Genomic DNA, 7294 nt, shown 5'->3' on the forward strand with positions numbered 1-7294 from the left:
GGGTCCCCTGCCCAGGCCTGATGCCTGGGCCAGAGGCGTCAGGCCTGGGCAAGGGGCCGATCCTGCGATTGGAGGGTGATGGGGTTCAACGCCTGAGGGCTCCCAGTATGTGAGAGGGGGCAGGCTGGGCTGAGGGACACTCCCCCCACACACACACCAAGTGCACGAATTTCGTGCACCAGGCCCCTAGTGTTTTAATATTAGGAAAGCTTTGAAACTCTAGAACATATAAAAAGATTCAATAAGAAAAAATATGATAATCACAATAGATAAGAATTTTTAAAAGTCAGCACTCGTTTTTGATTAGAAAAACAGTCTTAGACAATAAAACTAGAAAGGTATTTAATGAAATAAAGACATGTAACTTCTTATTTAGGTCAAGTTTATTCCAGTTCAAAGGAGAAAGGTATAGTCCAAATATACCCAGCCTTCTATTCTACTGCTGTGAATAAAACTCATGATGATGAGCATTGGAAAAGGTATATAGGTCAAGACTTCTGGACAAGATGGCAGAGTAGGTAAACTCTGTGCTTGCTTTCTTCCATGACCACATCAAAATTACAACTAAATTATAGATTAACTATCATTGAGAATCACCTGAAGACTAACTGAGCAGTATTACTGTAACTAAAGATGTAAAAATGCAGTCATGTTGAGACTGGTAGGAGGAGTGGTGATACAGAATGGGCAGGTACCACACCCACAGTGTGGAGATTAAGAATATGAAGGGATATCTTGACTCCAGAGATACCTCTTGAGGAGTGAGGGGCCCAGCCTCATATTTGGCTCCCCAACCTGGGGTATCTGTGCCTGGAACAGGGGTCCCCATAATCTGGCTGTGAAAACCAGTGAGGATTGTGTCCCAGGGAGATATTTTGATCAAAATGGTATAAAACTAGAAATTAATTATAAGAAGAAAACTAAAAAAACCCACAAACACATGGAGGCTAAATAATGACCCCAAATCTATGGGACACAGTCAAAGTAGTTTGAAGAGGGAAATTCATAGCAATACATGTCTACTTCAAGAAATGACGCAAGTCTCAAAAAAATCAATCTAACCTTATACCTAAAGGAACCAGGAAAAGAGGAACAAACAAAGCCTAAAGTGAATAGAAGGAAGAAAAAGATCAGAGCAGAAGTTAATGAAATACAGTCTAAAAGATACAATGGGAAAGATCAATGAAACCGAGAGTTGGTTCTTTGAAAAGTTAAAACAAAATTACTAAACCTTTAGCCAGACTCATCAAGAAAATAAGAGAGAGGGCCCAAATTTTAAAAAATCAGAAGTGACAACCAACACTACAGAAATACAAAGGATTATAAGAAAATACTATGAACCATTATATGTCAACAAATTGGACAACTTGGAAGAAATGGATACATTTTGAGAAATATATAAGCTCCCAAGTCTGAACCAGGAAGAAATAGAAAATCTGAACAGACTGATAACTACTAACAAAGTTGAATCAGTAATCAAAAAACTCCTAACAGCCATAGCCAGTTTTGTTCAGTGGTTAGAGCATTGGTCCACAGATTGAAGGGTTGCGGGTTTGATTCAGGTCAAGGGCACATACCTCTGTTGCGGGCTCAATTCTCCACCTGGTCTGGGCGAGTGCAAGAGGTAACTAATCGATGTGTCTCTCTCACATCGATGTTTCTCTCTCTGTCTCTACCCCTCCCTTCCACTCTCTCTAAAAATCAATGGAAAAAATATTCTCTGGTGAGGATTAACCAAAACTAAAAAATAAATACGTAAAATTCATTTATAGAAAAAAAACTCCTAACAAATAAAAGCTGTGGATCAGCTGGCTTCACAGGATAATTCTACCAACAGCCAAAGAATTAATACCTATATTTTTTTATCAAACTATTCCAAAAATAATGAAGAGGAATAAAGGCTCCCAAACTCATTTTACAAGGCCAGTATTAATACTAAAACCAAGGACCCTACAAAAAAAGAGAGAGAGAGAAAGAGAGAGAATTATGGGTCATTACCCCGATGAAGCTTGATACAAAATCCTCAACAAAATATTAGCAAACTGAATTCAGTAGTATGTTAAAAGGATCATATGCTATAATCAAGTGAGATTTATTCCTGGGATACAAAGTTGGTCTGATATCTGCAAATCAATTAATGTAATACACTACATAAACAAAGTAAGGCTAAAAATCATAAGATAATTTTAATAGATGCAGAAAAAGCTTTTGACAAAATCCAACATCGATTTATAATAAACTGTCAGTAAAGTGGGAATAGAGGAAAATACCTCAATGTAATAAAAGTCATATATGACAAACCCACAGCTAACATTGTACTCAGTGGTGAAAAGTTAAAAGCTTTTCCTTATGATCAAGAACAAGACAAGACAAGGATGTCCACTTTCATTACTTGTATTCAACATAATCTTGGAAGTCCTAGCTGCAACAATCAGACAAGAAAAAGAAATAAAGACATTAAAGTTGGAAAGGAAGAAATCAAACTGTCATTATTTACAGATGACAAGATACTGTATGTAGAGAACCCTAAAGATTCCCCACAAAAAACAATTAGAACTAATAAATGAATACGGTAAAGTAGCAGGATACAAAATTAATATTCAGAAATCATTTCCATTTTCAGAAATCATTTTCCATTATATGCCAACTAGAGGCCCAGTGCACAAATTTGTGCACCAGTGGGATCCCTTAGCCTGGCCTGCGGGATTGGGCCAAAACCGGCTCGCCGCCATACCCTGAGGGGTCCCAGATTGCGAGAGGGCACAGGCCAGGCTGAGGGACCCCATGGGTGCACAATAGGGACCGGGGAGGGATGCAGGAGTTTGGCCAGCCAGGGAGGGACCGCGGGAAGGCTCCAGGGCATGTCTGGCCCATCTCACTCAGTCTGAATCAGCTGGACCCCAGAAGCAAGCTAACCTACTGGTCGGAGCGTCTGCCTCTTGGTGGTTAGTGAATGTCGTAGCTTATGGTTGAGTGTCCTTAGCATATCATTAGCATATTACTCTTTGATTGGTTGAACAGATGACTGGACGAGCAGACACTTAGCATATTAGGCTTTTATTATCTTCTATATATAATAAAACCCTAATATACAAATAGACCGAATGATGGAACAATCAACCAGTCACGATAACATGTGCTCACCACCAGGGGGCATGCACAGAACATGGCAGGCATCAGCAGCAGGTAGCAGAGCGCAATCGCTGTCATCAGGGTAAGCCTCTGGTGGTTACTGAAAATTCTTTGCTCTCGCACGCCATGGTCCCACCCAGCACTCGTACCTGCTGCCCGTGCTGGCCCTACTTGCAACCACTGTTGGCACTGGAGCCGCCGCTCACACCCGCTGCTGGCACCCAGCACCGGCCCCGATCGATTGCTCAGAGCCATCAGTGGGTGCGAGCAGCAGCTGCCGGTCCCAATCGCCCCTCGGTTCTTCTCCACTTCCCCCTGATCCTGAGGGGCAATCAGGGCAGCAGCCACCACTTGCACCCACTGCTGGCATTGGCCCCAATTGCTTCATACCATCAGCGGGTGCGAACAGGGCCAGCACCATTAGCAAGTGGGAGCAGTAGCATTGGGAGTGGGGCTGCCAGCAGACAGGGGACCGGGGGCCATGGTGGGAGGGGCTGGGTGGGGGGGTGGAGGATGGGCCAAGACCTGCCCCTGTGCCCACTGAAGCCTTGGGGCCCATAGTTCCTTTCAAGGTGCACGAATTTGTGCACTGGGCCCCTAGTATAGGATAATGAGCTATCAGAAACAGAAATTAAGAAAATGATCCCATTTACAATTACATCAAAAAAACAAAATACCTAGGAATAAATTTAAACAAGAAGGTAAAAGGCCTGTATTCAGAAAACTGTAAGACACTGAGGAAAGAAACTGAAGAAGATAACAAGTAAAAAGGGTTTTATACCATGCTGATGGGTAGGAAGAATAAACATTGTTAAAATGCCCATAAGCAGTCTACATTTTCAGTGCAACCCTATCAAAATACCAATGATATTTCTCATAGAACTAGAAAAAGTAATCCAAAAGCATATATGGAAACACAAAAAACCCCTAGGTAGCCCAAACAATCTTCAGAAATAACGGAGTTGGAGGTATCACACTACCTTATACTAAACTATACTACAAGTAACTATGGTAATCAAAACAGCATGGTACTGGCATAAGAATAGACGTATGGATCAATGGAACAGAATAGAGAGTCCAGAAATAAACCCATGCCTATATGGTCAATCTATGACAAAAGAGGCAAGAATATACCATGAGGTAAAGATAGTTTCTTCCATGTGGTACATACGTACAATGCAACATTACTCAGCCATAGAAAGAAGGAAATCTTGCCATTTGCAACAACATGGATGAACCTAGAGCAGGGGTGAGCAAACTTTTTGACTCGAGGGCCACAATGGATTCTTAAACTGGACCGGAGGGCCGGAACAAAAGCATGGATGGAGTGTTTGTGTGAACTAATATAATTCAAAGTAAACACCATTACATAAAAGGGTATGGTCTTTTTTTTCAATAGTTTTATTAATTTCAAATGGGCAGTAGTTTGCCCACGGCTGACCTAGAGGGTATTATTCTAAATGAAAGAGTCAGACAAGAAGACAGATACCATATGACTTCATTTATATGTGGAATCTGAAAAAACCACCAAAATAAACAAAAACTCATAGATAGAGAACATTTTGATGGTTGTCAGATGGGAGAAGGATTGGGAGATGGGTGAAAAGGTTAAAGGGATTTAAGGAGTATAGATTGCCAGTAATAAAAATAGTCACAGAGAGGTAAAAAGTACAGCATAGGGCATCTATATACTAGTCCAGTGGTCGGCAAACTCATTAGTCAACAGAGCCAAATATCAACAGTACAACGATTGAAATTTCTTTTGAGAGCCCAATTTTTTAAACTTAAACTATATAGATAGGTACATTGTTATTAACTTAATTAGGGTATTCCTAAGGCTTAGGAAGAGCCACACTCAAGGGACCAAAGAGCTGTGTGTGGCTTGTGAGCCGCAGTTTGCTGACCACGGTACTAGTATATTCTATATATATAAAAGTCAACCGACTGGAACAACCAGTCACTATGACGCACACTGTGGCAGTCATCTGGCCTGATTGGGGCCCTGATCCCCCCCCCAACCTCCCGCGGCTCCTCTCCCTGGCCGGTCCTGCCATAATCGGCTCTGGCCCCAATCGATCCCACCCATGCACGAATTCATATACCGGGCCTCTAGTATCGTCAATAATATTGTAATAACTATGTATGGTCATATGGGTACTAGATTTATTGGGATGAGCACTCCATAAGGTATGTAAATTCTAATCATAATGTTGTACACCTGACACCAATAGAATATTGTATGTCAAGTGTAATTGAAAAATAAATAAAAAGCTTTGTTATATGTAATTTGCTATCTAAATGTGAATTATAAATTTTGATTTCATGCTCTTTGGAATAAATTTCAACTTTAAATAACAAGCAATTATTGTGAAGTCCTAATAGCTTTGGTAAATACTCAGCTTTACAGGTTTCAATGAGTTTTCCAAAGGTGGCATAATAATGTGGGGTTCGTTGTGCCCATGAGTGCAATTTCATTCTCTTCATGTTGATATTACGTTACTGAGAAATATAAAGATTCTAATCCTGGTTGACAAAAAAAAAGAAAAGGTGTATAAAAAGTACCCTTTGGACAGGTAGAGGGGGGAAAGAATGCAAATGATGCCAGTAAGCAGACAAACACATGCTCCTCTCACAAATGCTTGACCTTGTTTTTCGATAGAAACCTGTGACTACAAAGTACAGAGTGGGGCACAAGTAGGTTTCCAGTTGTGAGTACACAAAACACTTTATTCTTGTATTATTATTTATTAATTATTGTATCTGATGTTATCTATTTTATTTCATTTAAAAAATTTATATCAACTCACCTAATTGACTTCCTTAGACTATGCTTTTCAGCAGTTTCATGGTTCTTTTGATGGTAAAGCAAATAAAATTTCTAGAGTTCAAGAATTCAATTTTGAAAGATGAGAACCCATTGCTTTTTAGAAATATGTCCTAATTTTGTTGTAAATATTAACTTTTCATTTATAGGCAGTATGTTTGCTTTTAGAAAAAAATATTTTGGTTAATCCTCACCAGAAGATATTTTTCCATTGATCTTTTAGAATGGAAGAGAGAGGGAGGGAAAGACAGTGAGAAACATCAATGTGAGAGAAACACATCAATTGATTGCCTCCTGAAAGTGCCCTGACCAAGGCCCAAAACAGGGAGGAACCTGTAACCTAGATACATGCCCTTGACTAGAATCAAACCTGGCTAGGGTCCATTGCACCCTGTTTTTCCTAACCAATGTTGGACTGCTCAGAATAAGGGAGCCCATCGCACTGAATAGGTCACATTGGAACAAAGATATGAAATAGTGAGAGTAAAAGAACATTCCAGAGAAATGTGAGTGCCTCAGCCTCTCAAAGTTAGAGGCCTCTGAGGAACAGCTAGGCCAACATGGCTGAAGAGGAATAAGCAAGGGGAGAGAAGTGAGCTTGGAACTCTGACTGAAGGATTTCCCACAATCTCTATACTCATACTGCTTTTCTTCATGGTGAACTCTTTTATGTGGAATAAGGTTAAAGATTCGTCTATAATTTCAAAGTACAGTGGGGCACAAGTAGGTTTCCAGTTGTGAGTACACAAAACACTTTATTCTTGTATTATTATTTATTAATTATTGTATTATTTTTATACTAACAACTGTAGACCTACTTTTGCCCAACCCTGTATACTTTTAGATAATATCTGAAATAGTATGGCACAAGACTATAATAATGTATTCCCAGTTTCTTCTGGAAATTTCTCTTACATGTACCACAGAACACATTCCTCCCTCCTTCCTTAGCTTAGATCTTTTCAACCTGGCACCGTATTACTGCCAATAGCTTTAGTTAGGTAGATTGCTGGGCATACGTATTATGCACTCAGGGAAAACAGCACCCATTATTTCCTATTTTTGCTATTTAAGTATAAAAATGAGGATACTTCTAATATTGCCTTTGAACTTTTAGAATTAGATTGTTTTATAAAATCAAATTGTCTACTTCTTTGTGATGTGTATAATATGTATTTTCTCTAATAATTATTAGACCAAGGTTTAAATTTTGAAATCATGGTAATGTATATTCTATACCAGTATTTTAAGCCTTTTTTTTAAACCAAAGTTATATTAAGAAATACATTTTATAATGTGACCAGGTATACAAATACACACACAAACATTGCATATATA

At 39.4% G+C, this 7294-nt stretch overlaps 1 protein-coding gene across 3 annotated transcripts in view; it reads left to right on the forward strand.

Moving 5' to 3' along the window:
* Positions 1 to 7294, forward strand: part of STK33 (serine/threonine kinase 33) — a 128508-nt gene that overhangs the window by 63635 nt on the left and 57579 nt on the right. The window lies entirely within an intron of this gene.

Source organism: Myotis davidii, unplaced genomic scaffold, assembly GCF_000327345.1.
Source record: "Myotis davidii unplaced genomic scaffold, ASM32734v1 scaffold118, whole genome shotgun sequence".
Classification (NCBI taxonomy): domain Eukaryota; kingdom Metazoa; phylum Chordata; class Mammalia; order Chiroptera; family Vespertilionidae; genus Myotis; species Myotis davidii.